The sequence below is a fragment of the Suncus etruscus genome, chromosome 5, assembly GCF_024139225.1.
Source record: "Suncus etruscus isolate mSunEtr1 chromosome 5, mSunEtr1.pri.cur, whole genome shotgun sequence".
Lineage (NCBI taxonomy): Eukaryota > Metazoa > Chordata > Mammalia > Eulipotyphla > Soricidae > Suncus > Suncus etruscus.
Window position 1 is genome coordinate 87,204,994 of NC_064852.1, and position 7,255 is coordinate 87,212,248.

The 7,255-nt window shown below is 35.5% G+C and overlaps 1 non-coding gene across 1 annotated transcript; it reads right to left on the minus strand.

Annotated features, from left to right (window-relative positions):
• Positions 1-380: 380 nt before the first annotated feature.
• Positions 381-517, minus strand: LOC126010004 (small nucleolar RNA SNORA58). Its single transcript, XR_007496148.1, has one exon. It is a non-coding gene; the product is annotated as a small nucleolar RNA SNORA58 (small nucleolar RNA).
• Positions 518-7,255: the final 6,738 nt, after the last annotated feature.

Genomic DNA, 7,255 nt, shown 5'->3' on the forward strand with positions numbered 1-7,255 from the left:
CTTATGTAAATCAATGTTACCTTAGTTTTTTTTTTGTCTTTGTCTTAATTTTTCTGGGTGGGTTGGGTTTTTGGGCCATAATCGGTAACGCCAGGGGTTACTCAGAAATCGGCAAATGCCCTACCGCTGCACCACCATTCTGGCCTCATTACCTTAGTGTTTTTTTTTTGTTTTGTTTTGTTTTTTTGTTTTTTTTGTTTTGGGCCACACCCGTTTGACGCTCAGGGGTTACTCCTGGCTATGCGCTCAGAAATCGCCCCTGGCTTGGGGGGACCATATGGGATGCCGGGGGATCGAACCGTGGTCTGTCCTAAGTAGCGCTTGCAAGGTAGACATCTTACCTCTAGCGCCACCTTCCCGGCCCCAGTGTTTTTTTTTTTTAATGTAGGAGTGCTGCTGCAATTTATTTAGCCATCCATTAAGCTGACAAAATCTGGCATAAACTCTAGATTTCTCTTGCATACTGTCTACTTTTCCTGTCCATAAGCATAGTCAAGCAAGGTCTACAGGTATGCCCACCTTGGTTCTTAAGAAGTTTAAAAAGTAAATTCTTTCATAAGTAAATAAGTATATTAAAAGTTCCCAAAACAAAATGACCATTGATTATTGTAAGCTATCACATTTTATCTTTTTAAAGTATCCACAGAAAAATAGAATTATCTTCCTTTCTGAGGAGTGGGGCACACCTAGTTCTGCACTCAGGGATCACTGCTGGAAGAACTGAGGGAAGTACTGAGGGACCATATGTGATGCTGGTGATCTATGCTGTTTACATGCAATAAAAGCATTTTAAAATTTTCTGCACCCACTGAAATTCACTGTACTATCTTTCCAACCAGTTATAATGATTTCTAAGGTATTTGCTCATCATAATTTGATTTGTGCTTCAAATAAAATGTTATTCATATGTACATAATTTTTATAATTTACAATTTTATTTGTAAGCTAATAATTTCATATCTGAATATGAAGTTATTTTTCAAACACATCATTTTTCTAAAAAATGGGAAGTTTCTTACATTTCACCTCTATTTTAAATAGCTTTTCCTCTTTTTACATATAGCAATGCATCTTTTAGAAAACTCAGAGAACATAGATAAACAACCAAAATTCAAATAGTCATCAATAAATTTCCTGAAGTTATTTGCTTCTTTAAGGAATAATTTATTGAGCATTGCATTAATTTGACAAGGCTGCCTTCGCAAAGTGCCACAGATTGAATTACATAAACAACAATAATTTGTTTATTCAGAGAGCTTGAACTGTAAGATCAAGTTCCTGCTGTAAGCAGAGCTAGTTTCCTCTGAGGCCTTTCCCTTGGCTTATGAATCACCCTTCTTCCCATGCCTTCCATAGCTATGGCTATTTGGATTCTAATCTCTTCCTTTAAGGATACCAGTTATACTATATGAAAGCTTTACTAGCTTGTTATTTACATTATCAAGTCTCTATATCAATTTAATCATATTCTTAGGTATAAGGGAATAGGATATTAACATACAAATTTAGAGGAGCAAATTCACATCATGCACCTACAGTGTGTCACAAATTCTAAGCAGCACTGCAGCTGACAATGGGCTGTATAAAGACAAATAAATAAGAAAGTTAAGTTTGGAGAATTCAGAGTTCACTGAAGATTTAACTGGAAAAGTAATGTAACAAGTGTATTGTGGAGTTTTGGTGTAGTTTAGATTGAAGATAGCCCAGAGGTTAAATTTCATAACATAAGAGAACATAACATAAGAGGATGGCAGTGGGAATAAACAAGAATGAAAGATTGATAATATATTTCTATGGTAAGTTAAAGAAACTAGACAAATAATCAAATAATGAGAGGGGAGATAATGAGATAGATGAGGAACAATAATTAGTGCATAAGTGTCGGGATACATTATGGCATTATCAAGATGGAAACATCAAGAAAGAAACACATTTGTAAGGAATTCATTTTGGTTACTTTGAATGCGATATTCTTCTGAGTATATTCAAGACAAAGTGAAATGCAAATCAGAATCTCAAAAATTTTGAGAGAAGCAGAGATTAATGTGTTGATGTCATTAATATGTAACTGAACATAGATTAACTAACTCAAGGAAAGAACAGTTAGGAGAGCCACACAGAGTTGACAGAAAGCAACACATCAGAGGAGGCAAGAGGAAGAACTATTCCTGAATGTGTAAGGAATAAATAAAGAAAGTAATTCCAGAGCTATCAGTACCTTGGATTTCAAGTTTAAGATTTCCAGAAAAAGCAATTCTAAAAAGTTAGGTAAAGTGGTGAAAACAATGATATATATTAAAATCTGAGCCCTGTTTATGGTTCTCATGTTTATTAAGAGTTAGTAACCAATAGAAGACACAGTTTAAGAAGTGGCTCCGGGGCCAAATGGGTAGGGAGTTTGCCTTGCACTCATCCAATCTGAGTTTGATCCCTGGTATCCCTGAGCCAGCCAGGAATGATTTTTGAGTGCAGAGGAGGAGTAACTTCTGAGCACCGCTGGTTTTGATAGCCCAAAAACCAAAAGTAAAAGAAAAGAAACAAATGATTCAAATTTAATACTATAAGCTCACTAACTTTTGCATCACTCAACATAGTTTTTCTTTTAGTGAATGAGGGAGGGAAAATTAACTTTTTGATCTGAAGTTCCTAAGTATATCCTACATTATAAATATACATTATTTTAAAAGTACTCATTGTAACCTGACAGGAATGAGTCAAGAATCAACAGCAAGTTGCATTGCATAAGGATTTAAGAATGCCAGTATCAGAGAGATAGTACAAAAGATAAATTGCTTGTCTTGCACTTGGCCAGTTGGATTCAATCCCCAACATCTCATCTGATTTCTTAGCATCACTAGTAGTGACTCCTGATCACAAAGCCAGGAGTAATCCTTGAGCACGAGTGATGGTGGCCCCAAAAGAAAAAAAATTAAACAAACAAAAACAATGCCTACTAGACTTAGAAATAAGTAAGGTATGAGAGCACTTAATAAGAATATGATACTAAAAAATAAAATAAAATGTAAAGGAAAATTCAGAAAATTAATACGAATAAAATAAGTAAAGCAACAATATTAGCTCTAAATTAAATTAGAAACTATGTGAGGGGCCAGAGAGATGTGAGGGGGCACAGGCACTTGCCTGGCACACAGCCGACCCAGCATGGATCTGGGTTTGATCTCCAGTAACTCATATGATGTCTTGAGCCTGTCTGGAGTGATTTCTGAGTGTATAGCCAGGAGTAACCCCTGAGCGCCAATGGATATAGCCAAAAAAAAAAAAAAAAAAGAGAGAGAGAGACTTGAGAAAACACTGTTAAATAATAAATGACAAGAAAGAAAAATTTCATATATATATAATTGGGCAACTGAGGGAATGGGCAAAGATAGAAGGAGAGCCATCATATATATTGGTCTAACTCTGAAAAGATTGGCACATTTTCCCCTTGAGACTAGAGAAACATGAACAGATGGACATGTGTTTCTAGAATAAGTGGAGCAGTTTTGGCTATGAAGGTAGGCAGTCTAGCCTCAACTTCCCTGTCAATGTTAGCAGAAAAACTACTTTAAATAGAAGAAACTTAAAGAGATCAAAACTCAAAGTATAGCCAAAGGGGCATAGTACTGGAAGGAATGAAGAAATGTATGTTATTCAAGATCTGGAGGACAGGAACTCTGGTGCCAATATGGAAAAGAGGCAAGCAGATAACAATGAACTAGCATCTTCCACACTGAGCATCTACTACCTATGGGATTGGAAAGGTAATACTAGCAACTTATTCTGATAATGTATCGGTCATTTGTAAAATTAAAAAGTTAAATAAAAACTCTAAAGGGCAAATAGTAAAGGGGATGATACTATAAAAAAGAGTATTGTTCGTTCCAGGGGTCTTCAAACAAAGGCCCGAAGGCCACATATTGTATTTATTCTCATTTTGTTTCTTCACTTCTAAATAAGATATATGCAGTGTACATAGAAATTTGTTCATAATTTTTGTTTTTACTATAATCTGGCCCTCTAACAGTCTGAAGGACAGTGAACTGGCCCCCTGTTTAAAAAGTTTGAGGACCCCTGCATGGGCAAACATGCTTCAATGAATAGTCCAAAGTATTTCTGCAGAAACCAGGATATCAGAGACATGGTCTGAAATCAACCTGGTTCAGAAGCTTATTGGGTATCATTTTCCTTTCCTCTTGTCCCACATGGAAGCTGTAGTCCCTTAAGGTTAAAACAGAGTTTACAGAAGTGGTGCTAATGTTGGTCTTTAAGAAATTCTGAAGAATAAATCTTTTATGTTACAGAAGAGAAGACTGTATCTATGAGTAAATAAGTGTAGGTGTCTGCAAACATTCTTATTCAAAAGGAGTGAAAATCAGCAGTTGGTTCTTTGGACTCTTTAGCAAAGCAAGATCTTCTGAAGAGACACAGGAGGGCGGGTAAGTCATTTAGAATGTTTGCTTCCAGGGAAATATAGGCTCCAAGGGGATTAAGTTAAATCAAATTCCAAGGAGACTAGCACACACCAAAGGCAAAAAAAAAAAAAAAAAAAAATCCCAGAAGATTCATTTCTTACCCCAAAAGCTGTATTGGTGATGTCTGCAATGAGATTTTAGGGTTGTTTTTTGTTTGTTTGTTTTTATTTTTGTCTTGGGGTCACACCTGGCAGTGCTCAGTGGTTACTCCTGGCTCTGTGCTCATAAGTTGTTCCTGGCAGGCACAGGGATATGGGATTCAGGATTCGAACCACCGTCTGTCTTGGATTGACTGCGCACAAGACAAATGCCCTACCACTGTGCTATCTCTCTGATCCCTAGGGATATTAGTTTTTAAACTCTATACATAAATAGAAAGAGAGAGCTTTAAAAATATTATTATATTTAAATATATATAATATTTATATTATAAATAATATTATGTATAAATAAGTAAATATTTAAATCACAAAATACATTTATTTGCATTTCTTGTTTTTAGCAGTTTTCAGGGCTTATTTCTCACTATTCTCAAGAATAACTCATAGTGATGCTAAGGGAACCATATATGGTTGCTGATATTGAACTTGGGTCAACTGGAAGTGAGGGAAGTGCCTGACCCCCTACTATCTCCCTTCCCCCTTTGGTCACTTTTATACACTAGCACACAAACAATGGATGCACAGAAGCTTAAAGGGGTCTCTGATGAAGAACTGTTTTTTTCTTAATTACTTTATTTAAAGACAATATATTACATACTTATTCAAAATACATTTGTTTACAGGTATGTGGTAAGAAATTATTTATAAAAAATAAAATTTAAAAAAAGTTCAGTAACAAGAAAATTTGTAAAAAACTATTGAATCTGCCAATGAGGTCCTTAAGTCATTGTCAGAAGGTTTACTAAGCTCTTATTTTCTAGCTGAACTTTCTGTTATTTGTTTTGTTTCTGAACATTAAGTGGCTTCAAATCCACACTGATGCCTAATTTGGTCTATTCCTACTGATATGACAGTATTGAAAAATTGGAGTTGCTATGTGGCCTACATGTGGCCATGAAGTCCAGGGATTCTAAGCTCTGTGGCTGATATTTTGGCTTTTGTGAGGCATGGTTTCAGCTGCTAGAGCTTCTGGAAGTACGAGAAGTTGTGGAGAGGTGAGTGCTGCCTGCACTCACTCCAAAAAAGTCTTGGTGATGTCAGCCCATTACCTGCATACCTGGAGTCTTGGTTGGTTTGCAGAGATCTCTACAGAGATCCATGATTTAGTGGTAAAAACTGAGCCATTGGCAAAGCAGAGATTGTGAGTGGTGGGCTCAGCTGGAGTGGCTTTGGCAGGGTGCCTCTCTCCCAAGATTGTCAGTTTTCAGCTGCACAATGTAACTGTAATTTTTCACTGCTTGGTAACATCTCTTCCAAGAAAAAGTGAGTCAAGAATTGGTTTTATTCATTGTTTTGTTTCTTAGTAAGTACGTTTTATAAACTTTATTTTTAATTATTTTTATTAAAAACAAAAAAATTTTAATTAAAAAACTTTGTTTTGGGGGATGGAGAGATACCATGGAGGTAAGGCATTTGCCTTTCATGCAGAAGGTCATTGGTTCGAACCCTGGCATCCCATATGGTCCCCCGAGCCTGCCAGGAGCGATTTCTGAGCCATGGAGCCAGGAGTAACCTAAAAACAAACAAAAAAAACTTTGTTTTTAATTCCACACATTTTTGCTAAACACCATAATTGTTAAAGAAATTAAATATACATTTGTGTTAAAATTTTAAATATTTCATATGGGAATAAGATGAAAATTAAGCTTTTAATCCTAATCCATTTAGTTCATTAGACTTTTAATCCATTAGACTAGCTAATGGAAATTATTCAAGTTATTCTGCATCATTCTAAAGCTTAATATAACATTTCATTAAATAAATATAAAATGAGTATTTTTGTTTTTGTTTTCTTGTTTTTGTTTTATGTTTTGGGGCCACACCCAGCGGTGCTCAGGGGTTACTCCTGGCTGTCTGCTCAGAAATAGCTCCTGGCAGGCACAGGGGACCATATGGGACACCGGGATTCGAACCAACCACCTTTGGTCCTGGATCGGCTGCTTGCAAGGCAAATGCCGCTGTGCTATCTCTCCGAGCCCAAAATGAGTATTTTTAAATAGAGTGTATCTCTCATTAGGAGTCAAGTATTTAAAGACAGAAAAGATTTTGGTGCTTAGAAAATTTTTAGAAATTAGAGCACAGTTGGAGAATCATGGCAATAATGTAGAAAAAACGCCAAATAAACAAACTGTAAAGTAGGAACAATGACAGAAATTAACAGATTGTTGTGATAAGAGAAAAATGTGCATTATATATCATTCTACAGCGAGTAATTTTTTTCTACGTATTTGTCATGACCATCTCTCTGAGACAATATATGGTCTAATTCATTATCTCTAATTGATGGATAATATTCATATCATGATTATACCATAAATCATTCAAACCGTCCCTGAATGATTGACATTTAGGTTGTTTTGCAAAATTTTCCACTTCAAATGATGCTAAAATAAGCATGTCTAATTCATGCCTCTATGCTTTGAGGTATTTGAACCTTTAGTGACATATGCATACAAATATTTTTCTCAGTTCTTTGACAAAGGGAGACTGAACTACTCAAAATTATTTTACTTGGCATACTGTTCAGTCTTTTTCTTTTCGCAAGTAATGTTCCAATGTTGTTTAAGATGGTGTCTCTAATTTACTAAATTCCATAAATATTTTATTTATAATGCTATAATG